The sequence below is a fragment of the Hemitrygon akajei genome, chromosome 12, assembly GCF_048418815.1.
Source record: "Hemitrygon akajei chromosome 12, sHemAka1.3, whole genome shotgun sequence".
NCBI classification, from domain to species: Eukaryota; Metazoa; Chordata; class Chondrichthyes; order Myliobatiformes; family Dasyatidae; genus Hemitrygon; species Hemitrygon akajei.
This window is the reverse complement of record NC_133135.1, coordinates 70,539,518-70,559,482: the sequence shown is the minus strand read 5'-3', so window position 1 is coordinate 70,559,482 and position 19,965 is coordinate 70,539,518.

The window sequence follows — 19,965 nt, the reverse complement described above, 5'->3', positions numbered from 1 at the left end:
GGTACAAATGCTGTAGGCAGAACGAGGTATGAAGTCCTGCAGTGAGTATAGGGAGTTAAATGCAGGACCTTGAGTGTAGTGATCTCTGGATTACTGCCAATGCCACATGCGAGTGAGTGCTGGAACAGAAAGATAGGCCAGATGAAGAGCTGGTGCAAGGGGCAGGGATTTAGGTTCTTGGATCATTGTGATCACTTCTGGGGTAGAGGTGACCTACACAAGAAGGACAGATTGCAAATGAACCTGTGGGGAGTCAAGGTCTTATCAGGGAAATTTGCTTTTGCAAACAAAGAGGGGTTAAACTAGATTGATGTGGGACTTGAGAGAGCAAAGTCATTGTGAAGACAGGGGTATGTGTAGCAACCTAAGTATGTAAGTCTTGCAGTCAGGATAGCCGTTTATACCGCTTTAAATTACATTTATTTCAATGCATGTAGCTTAACAGGTAACAGCTTAACAGGATGAACTGAGGGCATGGATTTCCTCTAGGGACTGGGATACTGTGGCCACGACAGAAACATGGCTGTAAGAAGGACAGATCTGGCAGCTCAATGTGTTGGGATATCAATGCCTTAGGTGTGACAGGGGAACAGGTAGGAGTGGAGAATGGGAAGATATAACAGTGGTACTTAGAGAGAATATTCTTGAGTGATCGTTTAACTAGGTCATTTGGTTAGAGCTTCAAAATAAGAGGTGATGGTCACCTTAGTAGGACTATATTACAAGTCAGTGGAAATACTGAGGAGCAAGTGTGTCGAGAAATTGTGAAACTAGTAGGACAGAGATTTCATATTTCCCAGTATCGACTGGGCTGCCTAGAAGGCAAAGGGCCTGGATGGAGCAGAATCTGTGTGGCACGCTCAAGATGATTTCCACACATAATATTTAGAGGAACCTACTCAGGATGGAGCAATACTCAGCCTCTCTCTTCAGGAATGAGGCAGGCCAACTAAGTGAGTAGCACTTGGCAGCTGGGGAGCACATCGGGTCCAATGACTACACTTCTATTAGTTTTAAATAGTTATGGAACTAGGTAGAATAGGTCCACAGGTTAAAGTCATGAAATGGAGCAGGGCCAACTTTGGAGGTATTAGGCAGGATTTGGTTGAGGTCAACTGGACGACTTTGTGTAAAGTCAAAGGAACAGTTGACAACTGGGAGGCTTATAAAAGGGTCATATCCAAAGCCAGAGGATGCAGGTTCCTGTTAAGGGTGAAGGGTGAGCAAGTTTGGTAAACCTGGCTGACAAGAGCTATTGAGGCTCTGGTCAGAAAAAGGACAAAGTATACATCACTTTTAGACAGCTAGGTACAAATGAATTCCTTGATGAATATAATATATTTAAGTGCAGGCTGAAGAGGAAAAGCGGGAGGGCAAAAAGATGGTATGTGATGAATTTGGCAAGCAGGGTTAAAAATAATCCCAAGAGGTTCTTCAGTTATTTTATCAGCAAAACAGTGACTATGGAGAGACTACTCTGAAGACTATCTGGACCCACCTATGCGTTGAGTCACGGGAGATGGCTGAGATTTTTAATGTCTATTTCTCCTTAGTGCTTACTAACAAGAATATCATGGATGCCAAAGAAATTAGGGTAATAAGCAGTGAAGCTTTGTATCATATGCATATAATACATCAAGGTCCTGACTGAACAGCAGCAGCTCCATTTCCCTGGAGTATGATTCCTGCCACTATCCCTTTAAGACTCAGACTGCCAATTTTTGCCTGTCACTTTGCTTCATGGAAAGTCTGTACTTAAAGATCTCATGCTGAGCACTCAGTGCTTAATCGTAAGAGTTTCATTTCTAGTATCACTGTTTGTGATTTTGCCTTTGGATTTTGTTTGTGTCATCTTGTTTATTTCGAGTCCGAGTCAGTTCTCAACCTTAATCTGCACTTCAGTTCACTACCATCCATGACCCTCTTGTTACATCATGAACCCAACAGAGTATGAATGTCTGTGAACTGCATTGGCTGACCAGGGAGCAATCGTAGGCAGACATGACAAAATGCATCAGGAGATGCTTACCACTCTTCGGAAACTCTCTGATTCTGGTGGGCAGGATCCTAGTTTGGATGGAGTAGCTGCCAGTCCAAGCTGGAAACTCTGTCAATAATTGTGAAGGGTCACATCACCTACTGGCTCCCGAATGGTAAGGCAGTAACCCCAAAGTGTGCTGAGGATTCCTGGTACAATGCTCCTTAGCCTTCGAGTTACGGTCCAAGTTGCCGTCAGAACACAGTAAGGTAGCCTATATCATCTCAGTAAAAGAGCCCTTGCCTGGGGCACTGCACTCTGGGAGAAGGATTCACCCATCTTTGTCAATGAAAACCACTTTTCAGAGGCTTTGAGGAGGTGTTCTATCATCCTACTGGAGAACATGGGTCCAAGATAAAGCTCCTCAACTTGTTCCAGCGGAATCCATCTGTAGCCAATTATTCTACAGAATTTCATACCTTGGCTGCAGAGAGCAGATATAATATGGAAGCTTGACTTCATAAGGGATTGAGTGACGAGCTAAAGGATGCCCTCGCAGCTCGAGACCCAGTGGAGGGTCCAGAGAGTCTTATGGACATGGTAATTTGACTCGATAACTGATTAACAGAAAGGAGAAGGGATAGATGAAAGGAATTATTCCAAAGGGACTCTCTCTCTCTCTGACTATCCCCCATTCTCTCCTATTCTCCGAGCTAGGACTCCTCCTCGGCTTTTGCCAATCCCAGCCTCCGAGGAGCCTATGCAAATAGACTGAACCAGGTTCTCCCAAGCCAAAAGAGAGAGGAGGAGAGAGAGGTGCTGCATTTACCATGGAGAAGCCAGTCATTATATGAGCACCTGTCCCAAGCTGCCGGGAAACTCCCAGGACAATGGAGGTAAGGAGGACTGAGACTGTTGCCAGCCTCACTTCCAGTTCAGCTCCCTCTGGAGTAGTACTCCCTGTGTCACTTTCATGGGGAGACCAAAAACATTCCCTGTTGCCTTTATTGACTCTGGACCTTGTACCAGCCAGATTAAAAATCTCCTTTTTGTGTATCAACCAGCAGCTCGTTGCCATCGTCCTGGGTGGGAGACCTTTGATGTTGGGGCAGATCAACCACCAAATATCCCTGCTCAAGCTCAAGGATGTGGAAGCAATCCAGCTCCATATCTAATTTTCTCCCCAGACGTCCTTGGCTGTCATCCAGCAACCCGAGAGCCAATTGGACTGCTGGCATCGTTCTGGGCTGGTCAAACCAGTGCAAAAAAAAAGCCTCCAAAAGGGGCCTAAGACAACTTCGAATTCACCTCCCAACATACCCCCGAGTTAATATCAGAGACTACCTCAAGGACTAATCCAACATGCCTCCCGAATTACCCGTTCAACCTCCCACCTCTGAACCAGTGCATACGATTTGTCCTAGAATACCTTCAGAATATTCAGACCTGCTGGAGGTCTTCAGCACGAAAAAGGCCACCACTCTAGCACCTCACAGGGACTATGACTGCGTCATTGATCTGCTGCCAAGTACTTGTCCTTCTCGGGATGGCTGTACTCTCTTACTGGCACCAGAGAGAAAAGCCATGGAGGACTACATGAAGAAGCAGTGCAGTCTGGGTTTTTTCAACCATCCACATTTCCAACTGGAGCTGGGTGTTTCTTCGTCACAAGAAAAATGGTGGACTAAGGCCCAGCATAGACTACAGATGGCTAAATAAAATCGCAGTTAAAAACCTGTACCCTCTCCCTCTCATGAACACGGTCTTTGAGATTCTCCAGGGAGCTACAGTATCTACCAAACTGAACATCCGTATGCCTACAACCTAATTCGCATTCGTGAGGGAGGCAAATGAATAACAGCATTCAACACACCTTCAGGCCACTACGAATACTGGGTCATGCCTATCGGGTTGGCAAGCACTCGTGGTATTTCAAACCTTCATCAATGATGTGCTCCGAGAGATGCTACATCACTTTGTCTTTGTTTACATAGAAAATAACTCATTTTCTCCCGGTCCATTCATAGAACATGCCCAGCACATCCGGCAGGTTCTACAATAGCTTCTCAAGAATCAACTATTTATCAAGCTCAGGTAGAGTGAATTCCTTGTACCCTCAGTTCCTTCCTTGTGTTTGTTATATCTTATGGAATTCTACAATGGACCCCGATAAGAACTCAGCCATGTGGAATTGGCTCCATGAAACAACTTCAATGGTTTCTCGGTTTTGCCAACTTGTACAGGCAGTTCATCCAAAATTTCAGTTCATTGGCGGTGCCGCTAACAAACCACACCAAGAAATCTGCTGGGCCCTTCCACTGGACCGCAGAGGCCCAGACAGCTTTTGTGGAGTTGAAAGAAATATTCACATCTACACCTATCCTAGATTCACTAGACCCATACTTGCCTTTTGTGGTGGAGGTCGCTGCATCGGACGTGGGAGTAGGAGCCACCTTGTCCCAACAACCTGTTTCAGGCCACAAAATGCATCCCTGTGCCTTCTGCTCAAGATGTCTTTCTCCCACGGAGGCAAACTATGACATTGAGAATCGGGAGTTGTTGGTCTTTAAGCTGGCACTGGAGGAGTGGAGGTACTGGTTGGAGGTGTCCAAACATCTGTTTGTGGTATGGACTACCATAAAAGCCTAGCCTACATACAGGATGCAAAGAAGCTGAATTTCAGGCAGACATGTTTGTCCCTGTTCTTTAATAAGTTCAATTTCCTTATTACTTACTACCAGGATCAAGATCAAAATCAAAAACCTGATATCCTATATAACCATATAACAATTACAGCACGAAAACAGGCCATCTCGGCCCTTTCAGTCCATGCCGAACTCTTACTCTCAACTAGTCCTACCGACCTGCACTCAGCCCATGACCCTCTATTCCTTTCCTGTCCATACACCTATCCAATTTTTTTTTAATGACAAAATCGAACCTGCAAACCTCTCTCAACAGTTCGAAGCACCTAACAGGGAAGAGCCTTCAACTACAATTTCCAGTTCTAGAATGGTGGCACCCATCTGCTGGAGCATAGACTTGATAGCGCACCAAGCCCAAGAGCAAAATGGGACAGACCCAAGTAATGGTTCTCCTGAATGTTCCTGAATCTGTTTGTTCAGCGGTGCTCAACTGGGAACATGCTTCAAAACTGGCTGGCATCCAGGTCTGGCTCGCACTCATCTGGAGACATTACTGGTGGCCAGGCATGAATAAAGATGCCTGGGAATATGTATTAGCTTGTGGTGTTTGTGCACTAAATAAAGACTCTTGAGCACACCTCAAGGTCTGCTTCTGCCTCTTCCCATTCCTACTTGTCCTTGGTCCCACATTTCTGTGAACTTTGTTACTGGGCTTCGGGAATCTCAGGGTAATACAGATATCATGGTGGTCATAGACTGATTCTCCGAGGCCTGCCACCTTGTACCCCTTCAGAGACCACCACAGTCGCGTTACAGCACTTATTCAAGATTCAGTTTCCTCCAGGACATAGTCTCTGATTTTGGACCTCAGTTTGGAAGGCATTTTATGAGCTATTGAGGCCTCTGCCATTTTGTCATCTGGGTTCCATCTGCAGGCCAATGGGAAAACGTAGAGGATCTACCAGGACCTGGAGCGACCACTCAGATGTCTAGCCTTGGGGAATCCTACCACCTGGAGTGACAACCTAAACTAGGCAGAACTTGTGCGCAACACATTTCAGAATTTAACTATCAGGATGTCCCCTTTCAAATACAAATTTGGGTCCTGTACTTCGCTGTTCCTGGAACAAGAAGCAGAGGTCAAGGTTTCATCAGCGGACCAACTGGTCCCGAAATATTGCCAGATATGGGTTAAGATGAGATCTGTTGGTCAATTCTCAGCAATGACAAGATCAGGCCTGCCACCAGACAGGGCGGGGACCAGCATCTCTTCCTGGTCAATGAGTCTGGTTCTCAACTAGAGAAGTCCCCATATGGGTTCAACCTAGAGAATTGGCCCCTTGGTACATCAATCCATTTAAAATCCTGCAGCACAACAACCTAGTTACCAACCATCTCCAACTCCTGAGCACCGTATGGATTCACCCCACATTCCATGTATACCACCTCAAGCCCTTGAGTGCCAGCTCCTTGGCTGTGGTTCCCAAACCTCCACTGCCTCCCAAAATTGTTGAGGGACAATCTGCCTGCACAGTTTGGTGACTTTTGGATGCCAGTGTTGTTCAAGGTTAAAAACAGTATCTCATAGATTGGGAAAAACATGGTCCACAAAAAATGCTGGATTCTGTTACAGGACATCTTGGACCCTACCTTGATAGGACTTTCACCAGCACCATCCTGATTGTCCTGGGCATCACAACTGTGGTGAGTGGGTTGCTGTCATGATTCTGACTGAATAGCAGCAGGCATCTCAGTTTCAGTGCTCCAGTTCCCCGGACTACGATCAGCAGCTGCTGTCCCTTTAAGACTCAGACTGCCAATTATTGCCTGCTATATTACTTCATGGAAAGTTTATACTTAAAAGCTTTGTGCTGCACGCTTAGTACTCAATTGCAGGAATTCCATTTCTAGTACTGTTGTTTGTGATTTTGTCTTTAGAATTCACTTGTGTCATTTTCTTTATTTTGAATCTGAGTTAATTCTAGCTCTTACTCTGCACATCTTGTCACAATAATGGGGAAGGAGGTATTTGCAGGTTTGAAGGGTTCTAAGGTGGGAAACTCTCCAGGGCATGACAAATTGCATCTCTGCACCTTATGGGATTCCAGGGAAGAAATTATGGAAGTCCTTGTAAAGATATTTGCTTCATTGTTAACCACTGATTAGGTTCCAGAAGACTGGAGGATGGCTAATGTTGTTCCATTGTTCAAGAACAGGTCAGGGAGTTTTAGAGGTGACTAAGGGGTTAGATGAAGGTAGGGCAGTAGATGTTTTCTATATGGACTTTAGTAAGGCCTTTGACAAGTTTGTGCATGGCAGACTGATCTGGAAGGTTAGGCCACATGGGATTCAAGGGGAGCTGGTGAGATGGATTCAGAATTAACTCAAATGATAAGAAGCAGAAGGTGGTGATTGAAGGTCAATCCTCTGATAGGAGGACTATGACTAGTAGGATGCCCTGGAAGTCAGTGTTGGAGCCTCTGTTATTCATAATTTGTGTCAAGTATTGTACATGGCACGATTAGCAAGTTTGCTCATGATACCAAATTCGGGACTCCTGTTGATTGTTAAGCAGCTTGCAAAGGGATCTTGAGCAGTTAGATGGATGGGCTGAGGAATAGCAAATGGATTTCAACTTGGATAAGTCTAAGGTGATGCATTTTGAATCGTCAGACCAGAATAATACTTATATAGTGAATGGCTGGGCACTGCTGAGGGTTGTAGAACAGAGCGATCTGGGAGTACAAGGGCACAGTTCGCTGAATGCAGTCATGTAACAAGAAAGCACAGTAAAGAAACCATTCAGCATGCTGGCCTTCATCAGTCAGAGCACTGAGTTTAGGAGTAAGGACATTATTTTGCAATTATATAAATCATTGGTGAGACCATACTCAGAGAATTGTATACAGTTTTGGTCACCCTGTTATAGGAAAGACATTGTCAATCAAGAGAGGATATGGAGGAGATTTGAGGATATAGGAGTTATAGGGACAGGTTGGCCACTCTTGATTTTTATTGAGCGAAGGTGAATGAGAGGTGGCCTCATAGAAGTTTATAAAATCATGAAGGGGAGAGATAAGGTGGACAGTCATAGTCTTTTCTCCAGGAACAGGGAATCAAAAAATAGAGGGCACTGATACAAGATGAGAGGGGAGAGATTTAAGAGACTTGAAAAGTAACTTCTTTACACAGAGGGTAGTGAGTTTCCATGGAATGAGCTGCCAGAGGAGGTGGCCAAGGCAGGTACAATTACAACGTTTAAGAGACATTTAGATGGGTATGTGGAAGGGAAGGGCTTGAAGAGTTATGGGCCAAGCATGGGGAATTAGGATTGGGGGGGGGGGGGTGTTGCTGTGGTCAGCGTGGACTAGTTGGGCCAAAGGGCCTGTTTCTGTGCTGTATTAGTCTATAACTCTATGGCTTGACCTCAATGTCAAATGTAATACTTTGTTCTAGAATTATAGAAGCTTTACAACATAGGAAGCCATTCAACCCATTGTCCATGTTATGTTATGATCAGTTTTTGATTATGTTAGTTCTGGACCTCTTTAAAACGTTCGTGAAGTCTTACTTCCAAAATATTCCATCAGAAAAGCTCACACTGCACTTCATAATGCATGAGTGCTCCACTGGCCACTGATGATCACAAAGCAGTATTGTATAAGGTAATTCTGAATGTTGCTTTGCAGTAGTTCATAAGTAGAACAAAGACACAATGCTACCAATTTAATTGTGGCTTGTGGATCATTGTGGACTTCAGGCATGCTAGGAGCCACACTCACGTCCCCATCTACATCAATGGAACTGCAGTGGATCGTGTATCAAGCTTCAAATTCTCTGGTGCCCACATTTCCAATTATCTCACCTGGTCCCCGAACTCCTCCATCCTGATCAAAAAGACACAACTGCGCCTTTATTTCCTGCAGAGCATCAGGAAAGCTCACCTCTGTCCCAGGATACTGAAGGACTTTTACCACTGTACCATTGAGAGCATACTCACCAACTGCATCTCAGTGTGGCATAGCAATTGCCCCGTATCGCACTGCAAAGCACTCCAGCAGGTGGTGAAAACTGCCCAGCGGATTATCGGCACCCAATCGCCCACCATTGAGAACACCTAACCATAAATGCTGCCTGGGCAGGGTGAAAAGCATTATTAAGGATGCATCTCACCCTAACCATGGACTTTTTACTCTCCTCCCATCCGGTAGGCGCTACAGGAGCCTCCGCTCCCACACCAGCAGGACCAGGAAGAGCTTCTTCCCTTAGGCTGTGACCCTGCTGAACCTCACATCACAACACTAAGTAGAATTGCACCCATATTGTACTGTCTCAGTACTTTTATATCTGTATGCTGTAGTACTTACTTTATATTTGCAATTATTTTGTAAATAACACTATTCTTTTGCATTTCTGGTTAGATGCTAACTGCATTTCATTGGCTTTGTATCTGTACTTGGCACAATGACAATAAAGTTGAATCTAATCTAATCTAATCTAATCTTCATGTAGTTCAGTGTCCAGAGTGCCCTAAGAATATTTATCTGACTAAGATCATGGATTAATTTAACTTTGTGTGAATTCTATATTTAATTCGCTTATTCTATTAATGCTATTCAGTCCTACACAGTATAATTAGCAGCTGTTCCTACTGTAAGGTGTGCAGTCCAGGACATTATCATTTGCCCCAAATGGAATTTGTAACTGATCAATAATTTCCATTCATGCCGGGTCTTTGACAAAGCTTCAAATAAGGTTTGGTTATGGGCTAACAGTTTAATTCTGGGCTGCTGCAAAGCTATTTGGCTTTTGGAGCTGAAAGCAGATTTCTGTTGTCAGCTTTTTCTCTGAGTTGTGGTGCGAGGATGCAGTTGCTCTTTAAGTTTCATCCCCATGGCTTCAGTGAGCATGTCCTCGAATGATTGTCTATAAACACCGGACACTGGCTGTCTCAAAGTAATTCACAGCAGCAGGATTCAGTTTCCATCTAGAAGTCACAGTAAGCATCAGACGGTTGGGAGCCCTGGCAGAGGTCTTGATGGGGGCTCAGTGGGACTACTGATAGGCAACTGAGAACACTTCATCAGCAACATTTATAGTTGTTATTACTTTGTCAGTAGATCCACAGAGACCTTCTCAAAAACTCTTCAAATCCATGCCAGGGCTCCTAAAAGTCTAAGTCTAACATGTATTGCCTCTCATGGATGGAAATCAGATCCCTCAGCTTGTGAGCTGCCTTTCCAAAAAACACAGACATCTTGATTCAATATTAACACCTCCATTTGCTCAGCATCTGCCTTTTATATGGAACTCTCAATGGTAGTTTATAGGGTACATTTTACATGCAACTCTGTGCCACATTTGGGTCTTTGGCACGAAGTCAGTGCCTATCCCTCTGTAGCAGGCTGCACAGCCCACAGTTACCAGTACTGAGGTCTACAGTAGAATTAGAGGGCTCCCTGTGAAACAAAGTCCATCTAAGGTGAGAGAATGAGCAATGGCGTTACTGCCTGTCACATCTATTCCTGTTGCAGAAATGCCTTATTTGCTAAACTGATGTATGAACAGAATTAATGAACTGTGAGTGTGGATTTAAAAAGTTTACACCTTGTAAAAATAAGATTATGTTCCTGCACAAAAGACTTTCCTATAGAAGAATTGGATTTGATTTTGCACCATCCTTACATCAGGTGTAATGGGAGTCATATGATGAGCAAACTTCCCTGTGAAGTGGTCCTTTGATGTGCCCCGCATGCAGGAGCATTCAGCTTTTAAGTGCCCTCAAGAACCTGAGTATTAGAGATTCCTTTCAGCGCAGGCACATCCTTCTTGGCACATCTTATAATTCTGCCTCATTACAGGAGACCTTCTTGTGTGCTGAATTACCTGCATTTGCTATGATACTCTCCTTGTGTCAGGGGATGAGTTGACAGGACTTCCTGCAGAGAAGGATAGCTGGGCATTTGCAGTTCCTTAAAGCAGTATTTTTATTTCCTGTTGACTCTTGTACACTGTTAGTATGAACCCTATCTTCCATTTCCCTGGGAGGAGCCGGGACTGCTCCATCTTCCAAGGAGATACTGAGGGAGCAGCTTGCCATGGTGGACCATGGTGAAAATATTTTCTGTCATATATGACTAGCATGGAAATTCAACCTGCAGACTATTATTTCAAACCCACGTACAAACCTTCACCAATTTGGCAATTCCTGATTGTGAGTTTTTTATAGTCCAGTGGCAGTCGTCCTCAAGATAGGTATATGATTATGAGTCAGTCAGCCTTTCATACATATAATTGAAACTCTTGCATAGGGTAATGACTCCTTATCTGCATGCTTTGGTCATTCCGTTCTCTTAGAAATTACTTCTATGGAGCAAATTTACAATGTCTCTTTGCCGATTTATTTTAAGTATAAGGGAAGCCTTCATCTCCAAGCACAGCATGGCCTATTCTTTGGCCTAAAACAAAAGAACATCTGATATGAAATCATTCAGGTCCACAAACCTCCACGATCTAAGCATTCCTCCAATTTTGGCCTCGTGCACATTCCTTTACATTTACTGACAACTAGTCCTTAACTGACCGGAGCCTAACATTTGGACTACTAAACATTGACATCTCAACTTCACTTGTCTACCCTCCCTTAAGTCGCTCCTCAAAATCTACCTCTTTGATTGTGGTTTTTGTCACCTACCATCATCTCTTTCAGTGGCTAGGTGTGATCATACTTGATAATGTTCTTATGAATCATTTTAGGATGTTACACTCAACTTAAATTACCATTTAAATACAATGGGTTGTTCAAGGATTTTCCTCAAAACTTTGTATTATGGCAAAATAATGGAAAATTGTCAAAGGGTATTCATAAAGCAGCATCGTGAACATTTGACATACTATAGGCTATCAGTAAAACTCTGTACTTTAAACATGGAACACATTACCATCAGAATGAATGCATAGGCTCAATTTCTCCAGGGTCTATTAACTTCTATAAATATAGCTGTGTATACTGTTAAACTGAATCCCAATATTTGTTTGAAATTTTGAAACTTTGTTAATGTAGTAAAAATTCTAAAAAGCCAAAGAAATCAGAACAAGATGTTCTGTGTCTCAACTTGGATGCCTTAATCTCTAAGTCGGCAATTTAGTTTTCAAATTATTTCTAAACACTTGGTTAGATGTCGTGTGTAAGTGGTGACTCTCACGCAGCTATAATATGGTTGGACAGCTTTTTAATCCAAGTGCTGGATCTTGTTGATGGAGAGGTGTTATGGATGTGGCTACCAGGACTACATTCTGTCAAAAGGGCTTTCTGACAGGGCTAGAGCAACCATTTCATTCCACAGCTTTTTTTGTAAATACAACTCTCTTTCAGATTTATCCTTAATCAACAAATCAGTCCATAATTTTCAGCAGTCAATAATTACTGTGCTTTCTCCTTCCAAAAATCCATTTTAGAAGCAAATGTTGTCATTTACTTTTTTCAGCAATACTGCTTCACTTTATTCATGCACAATTTTTAAATCCATTTTGGGTTTTGGGAATCATGACAAGGTCAGTGTTTTTTTAAACATCCCTAATTTCCATTAAGGTGGTGGTGAGCTGCTTTCTTTAATGTCTTCGCATCTGGTATTGCAGCATTACCACACATTTAATTCCATGAGCAGCACACACAAAATGCTGGAGGAACTCAGCAGGTCAGGCAGCATCTATAGAAATGAATAAACAGTCAACGTTTTGGGCCTTTTCATGATATCCCTTTAAAATGGAACTCACTATTTTCCCTTCAAGTGAGTCAAGGAGCACAAATTAATATAGAAAGCAATACCACTCTGGATCGTTTTGCCCCTTCACTTATTCCGACCACCAACTTCTCTGTCAATCTCGTCATCTTTTTCATCCCCTTTAATGCCTTCCCCCATACGCACCATAGACAGCATTTATGACGTGAAAAGCGCCTATCAGTCATATATCATTATTCAAAAGAAGAATGAAAACTGCTGCGCATCATATTTTGTGGAGAACATTTAACAGTGCAACAAATCAGAAGGGCAAAAGCTAAACCATTAACATTTAGAACATACTTGGGGTGAAAACTCATGCGGCTAGCTTACTGAGCAACTGAAGTTTCTATCAAGTTGATGTTCCAGGGAGGATTTCTGTTGTAAGGAGAGAATGGAGTTTGTTACAGATATTCCAAATACCAACTACTCTGTGTGAAAAATGTATTCTTTAGACCCACTGTAACCCACTTCAACCTCACATCAGAATCAGAATCAGGCTTGTTATCACCGGCATGTGTCGTGAAATTTGTAAACTTAGCAGCAGCAGTTCAATGCAATACATAATATAGGAGAAGAAGGAAACAAACAAAACAATAATAATAAATTAATTAATTGTAGTATACATTTGTTGACTACATTAAAAATCATGCAAAAACAGAAATAATATATATTTAAAAAGTGAGATAGTGTTCACAGGTTATAAGTCCATTTAGGAATCGGATGGCAGAAGATTTACTAGAATGTTATCTGGGTTTCAGCATCTAAGTTACAGAGAAAGATTAAACAAGTTAGGTCTTTATTCTTCAGAGCATAGAAGGTTGAGGGGGTTGATAGAGGCATTTAAAATTATGAGGGGGATAGATAGAGTTGACGTGGATAGGTTTTTTTCCATTGAGAGTAGGGGAGATTCAAACAAGAGGATATGAGTTGAGAGTTAAGAGGCAAAAGTTTAGGGGTAACACAAGGGGGAATTTCTTTACTCAGAGAGTGGTAGCTGTGTGGAACGAGCTTCCAGTAGAAGTGGTAGAGGCAGGTTCGATATTGTCATTTAAAGTAAAATTGGATAGGTATATGGACAGGAAAGGAATGGGGTGTTATGGGCTGAGTGCAGGTTGGTGGGACTAGGTGAGAGTAAGCATTCAGAATGGAATAGAAGGGCCGAGATGGCCTGTTTCCGTGCTGTAATTGTTATATGGTTATATGGGAAGAAGCTATTCCTGAATCACTGAGTGTGTGACTTCTGGCTTCTGTACCTCCTACCTGTTGGTAGCAGTGAGAAGAGAGCATGCCCTTGGTGCAGGAGGTCCTTAGTAATGGACGCTGCGTTTCTGAGACACCACTTCTTGAAGGTGTCCTGGGTACTTTGTAGGCTAGTACCCAAGTTGAAGCCAACTAAATTTACAACCCTCTGCAGCTTCTTTTGGTACTGTGCAGTAGCCCCACCCACCATCCCAATACCAGACAGTGATGCAGCCTGTCAGAATGCTCTCCACAGTACATCTATAGAAGTTTTTGAGTATATTTGTTGACATACCAAATCTCTTTAAATTCCTAATGGGTCATTGTCTTGCCTTCTTAATAACTGCATCGATATGTTGGGACCAGGTTAGGTCCTCAGAGATCTTGACACCCAGGAACTTGAAGCTGCTCACTCTCTCCACTTCTGATCCCTCTATGAGGATTGGTATGTGTTCCTTCGTCTTACCCTTCCTGAAGTCCACGATCCACTCTTCTGTCTTACTGATTAAATCTACATATTAAATCTTCCACAGGAAACAGACACCGGCTATCTAACCTATCTATGCATCTCACAGTTTTTTAAACCTCTATCATGTCATCGCTCAGTCCCCTTTGCTTCAGGGAAAACAGACCCATCTTCTCCATTCGCCCCTTGTTACACTCTCAAGCTTAACAGAATTAGTTTAATCACATGCTTCCTATGGTGTGATAATCAGAGCTGCATCCATTCTCCAGTCATTTTTCAGATCCGTTGTTGATCACGGATCACTTCATGATATCAGAATGCCTCAAGCAGACTGTACGTAAAAGACTGTGAACATGGTGTCATGGAAGTGCGGTGTAATAATTCAACTTGGGGCTCCATAAATACAAACTAGACCAAACTGTGGACTTACACGAGCTGAATTCAGACGAGCGATGTGCAAATTGTGGTCTCATCAAGCAATATGAGGTTTCTGCCACTTCCCTTTCACTTTGCCTTAAAGAAGATGCATAACTTTGTTGGACATAAAATGGACCATTTTTATGTGGACAATCTTCAGCTTTAAAGCCATGAAGAATCCTAAAGTTCAAGTAAAACATTAACACAATTTTAACATATTAGGTTGTAATGAATGACTTCTCCACTACAAGTTACACTGAGAATATTAGACCATAAGACACAGGACCAGAATTAGGCTATTTGGCCCATCGAGTCTGCTCCACCATTCTCCTTTTCTTCTCCAGTCCTCAGCCCCATTCCCCAGCCTTCTCCCTGTAAACTTTGATGCCGTGTCCAGTTAAAAACCTCTAAGTATACACAACAACCCAGTCTCCACAGCTGCCTGTGGTAATAAATTCCACAAATTCACCCTCTGGCTAAAGAAATGTCTCCGCATCTCTGCTCTATCCTGAGCCTGTGCCTTCTTGTCCTAGATTCCCCCACCATTGGAAACATCCTTTCCATATTTACTCCCTTGGCATTTCAACATTCAAAAGGTTTCAATGAGATCCACCTTTTTTCTTCTAAATTCCAGCGAGTACAGACCCAGAGCCATCAAACATTCCTCGTATGATAACCTTTCACTCCCAGAATCATCCTTGTGAACCTCCTCTGGACCTTCTCCAATGCTAGCTCATCTTTTCTTAGATGAGGAGCCTAAAACTGCTCACAGGATGCAAGGTGAGGCCTTAGCTTATAAAGCCTTAGCATCACATCCCTGTTCTTGTATTCAAGACCATTTGAAATGAATGCTAACATTGCATTTGCCTTCTTCATCACAGACTCAACATGCAAGTTAACCTTTAGGATGTTCTGCACAAGGACTCCCAAGTCCCTTTACATCTCAGATTTTTGAATTTTCTCCCCATTTAGAAAATAGTCTGCATATTTATTTCTACTACCAAAGTACATGATCATGCATTTTCCAACATTGTATTTCATTTGCCACTTACTTGCCTATTCTCCTAATCTGTCTAAGTCCTTCTGCAGCCTAGCTATTTCCTCAACACCACCTGCACCTTCAACAATCTTCATATCATCTGCAAACTTGGCAAGAAAGCCGTCTATTCCATCATCTAAATCCTTTATTTGCAGCATGAAAAGAAGCAGTCCCAACACCGACCCCTGCAGAGCACCACTGGTCACTGGCAGCCAACCAGAATAGGATCCTTTTATTCAAACTCTCTGCCTCCTATCAATCAGCCAATGTTCTAAACATGTTCGTAACCTCCCTGTAATACCATGGTTTCTTAATATGGTAAGAAGCCTCATGTGTGGCACCTTGTCAAAGGCCCTCTGAAAGTCCAAATATACAACATCCACTGCATCCCCTTTATCTATCCTACTTGTAATCTCCTCAAAGAATTCAAACAAGTTCATCAGGCAAGATTTTTTCCTTTAGAAAATCATGCTTACTGTGTCCTATCTTGTCCTGTGTCACCAAGTACTCCGCAACCTCATCCTTAACAACTGACTCCAACATCTTCCCAGCCACTGACATCAGCCTAACTGGTCAATAATTTCCTTTCTGCTGCCTTCCTCCTTTCATAAAGAGTGGAGTGACACTTGCAAATTTTCAGTCCTCTGGCACTATGCCAGAGACCAATGATTTTTGAAAAATCATTGCCAATGCCTCCACAATCTCTAATGCTACCCCTTTCAGAACCCTAGAGAGCAGTTAATCTGGTCCAGGTGACTTACATACCTTCATGTCTTTCAGCTTTTTAAGCACCTCTCCCTTATAATAGTAACTACACCCACTTCTCTTCCTTCACACATTACAACATCTGGCACACTGATAGTGTCTTCCACAATGAAGAATGATGCAAAATACTCACTTAATTCATCTGCCGTCTCCTGTCCCCCAATATATAAGCCCAAATCAGCTTCCGATTTCTCTACAAATCAGTTATAGTGAGTTCCTGTCTACAGCTCTCCACAAATCCATAAAATTGTTATCTAGTATTCACATTTGATTGGCAAATTAATCATTAGGTGTTGATCCAATAGACAGCAACAAAAATGGCTTTTGAGTTTGCACAGAAACTTCCTTTAATTAATACATATCAGAATCAGAATCAGGTTTAATATTATTGGCATATGTTGTGAAATTTTTTTGTTTTGTGGCAGCAGTACATTACAAGTTTTTAAAAATCTATAAATTACAATAAAAAAAAATATATATATAAATTAAGTAAGTAGCACAAAAAGAGAGCAAAAAATACTGAGGCAGTGTTCATGGGTTATTTGTCCATTCAGAAATCTGATGGTGAAGGGGAAGCAGCTGGTCCTGAATTACTGATTGTGTGTCTTCAGGCTCCTGTACCTCCTCCTGATGGTACCAATGAGAAGAGGGCATGCCCTGGGTGATGGTGGTCCTTAATGATGGATGCTGCCTTTTGAAGGTATCCTGGATGCTGGGGAGGCTGGTACGCATGATGGAACTGACTGAGTTTACAATTTCTTGCAACTTTTTCCTATTCTGCACAGTGGCTCTATTCATACCAGACAGTGGTACAATCAGTTAGAATGCTCTCCGAGGTTCACCTATACATTTTTCCAAGAGTCTTTAGTGACATGCCAAGTCTTCTCAAAACCCTAATGAAATGCATCCGCTGTTGTGCCTTCTTTATAATTTCATCAATATGTTAGACCCAGGATATATCTTCAGAGATCTTTAAGTTCCAGGAATTTGAAACTGCTCATCCTTTCCTCTGCTGATCCCTCGATGAGGACTGCTGTGTTTTCCCTCAACTTCCCCTTTCTGAAGTCCACAATCAATTCCTTGGTGTTACTCAAGTTGAGTGCAAGTTTGTAGTTGTGACACCACTCAAACAACTCATCTACCTTGCTCTTGTATGCCTCCTCGTTACCATCTGAAATTCTGCAAATAATAGTTGTGTCATCAGCAAATTTATAGATAGCCTTTGAGCTGTGCCTAGCCATGGGTGCAAAGAGTGTAGAGTAGTGGGCTAAACACACATCCTTGAGGTGTGCCAGTGTTGATCGTCAGTGGGGAGGAGATGTTATTTCCGATCCACACTGACTGCAGTCTCCAGTGAGGAAGTCAAGGATCCAGTTGCAGAGAGAGGTACAGAGATCTTGTAGACTAGATGAGAAGGTATGACTCAACAAACAGCAGCCAGATGTAGGTATTGCTATTGCACAGGTGATCCAAGGCCTAGTGCCAGAGAGCTTGCATCTGGTATAGACCTATTGTGGTGATAGGCAAATTGCAGTGTTTCCAGATCCTTTCCTAGGCAAGAGTTGGTTCTAGACATGACCAACCTCTCAATGCACTTTATCACAGTAGATGTCAATGCAACTGGGTGATAGTCATTGAGCAGCTCACCCTGCTCTGCTTGGGCACTGGTATGATTGTCGCCCTTCTGAAGCAGGTGGGAAGCTCCCACAGCAGCAGTGAGAGACAGAAGATCTCCTTGAACACACCCAGCAGTTGGTTGGCACAGCTTTTCAATGCCCTATCAAGGGCCTGATGCTTTGCAAGGGTTCACACTCCTGAGAGATGTTCTGATGCCAGCCTCCAAGACAGAGATGGCGAGCTCACCAGATGCTGCAGAGATCCTCAGGTGTAGCTCTATTCTCCATTTCAGAGCATGTATAAAAGGCATTGAGCCGATCAGTGAGTGAAGCATCACAGCCATTCATGATGATAGGCTTCACCTTGTGGGAAGAAGCTGTCAGAGCTGACTTGCATTCAATTTCATCTCTAACTTCAACTGAAATAGTTTTCTCACCCTTAAAGTAGCTTTCCGTAGGGTTCCTTGTATCATTCTGGATCACCGGTCTTGAATGCCACAGATCTAGCTCTCAGCGGAGTATGAATCTCTTGGTACATCTACGGCTTTTTGTTTGGGTATGTCCAGTATATACCCCGATATTCCTGGGTATGTCCTGATATTCATCAGGTTATTACTGATTTCTGGGAGGTATTTCAACCACCAGGAATGAGGGAGGGTGAAATTTAGACTATGACTAACATTTCAATTTCCTTCCCGATTGTTGTCCCACTACTGACTTGATAACACAAAACTGATGTGGGAGAGACTCAAAAACTGCTGCCTGAATTGTGGGATTTTTGGAAGCACAGCTGATTACTCAGTAGTTTTATTATTTTTTAAAATTCCCCTTTGTGATGACGTGTGCAAAACAAAGATATATTGTTTTGTGTCATTCACCAACACACTAAAAAAGTTTTTGCCAATATATTTAGCTAACTTTGTGATGACATTCACTAAGAACCTTGCTGTACAAATAGAGGTGGATTTCAGTTCATTTTTGTAACTTAAGCATAGGAATACCCTTAAGAGAAATGTCTGGAGGGTAAAAAGAGAACAAGGAGAAGGAAAAATCCAAGAGATTTTCAGGTACAGTATATTCAGAGTAAAGGTGTGGTTAGTGAGAGAATAGTTCCCTTTAAGAATTAGCATAGCCATCCAAGTGTGGAGCCATATGGGGCGAGTGAGATTTTTAATGAGTGCTTTTCATAATTTCTTATTGTAGAATTTAGGAAAATTGTCTGTGATGTCTTGGACCACATTCAAATGACCAGACAGAAGGTCCTGGCAGCCTTAAAGCATATTAAGTTGGTTAAATCCAAGCGCCTCGGTAGACCTTGTAGGAAGCTAAGGAAGAAATTGCAGAGGCTCTTGCAGCGATAACTGCATCACTTAATGTCACATGTGAAGTTCCAGAAATGGACAGTGGCTAATGTTGTAGTGTTATTTAAGAAAGACAGAAAAGTCAAGCCTGGAAAACACTGGCCAGTGAGTTGGACATCAGTGGTGGGAAATTTGAGGGTTAAGATCTATCAGACAATGTCTGATTAGAGATAACAAGTGCCTGGGAATCATGTCCGACACATCGGCTCTTCGCTAGATTGTCTATATGGACATCAGAGGGGCCTTTGACAATGTTTCACATAGACTATCAGATCTGGAGGGATCCAGGAACAATTATGAAACTGGATTCATAATTGCCTTGATGGTAGGGATCAGAGGGAGATTGTTGGAGATTGTTTCTTTGACTGGAAGCCTGTAACTAGTGATGTGTCAGAAGTACACCATTGCTGATAGCTTTGGTCATTATTTATGAAAATGATTTGGATGAAAATATGCAGGCCATGGGTAGTAAGTTTATGGGTGGTACTAAAATAGGTGGTATCTTAGAGAGCGAAGAAAGTTATCAAAAGTTATGGGGAGACCTTGATCAGCTAAGTTTTGTAAATAGGTTGACGATGAGCAAATGGTTTTCAGTGCAGAGAAAAGCGATGTGTTGCATTTTGGGAACTCAATGTCAGAGTAGGATTTACACAGC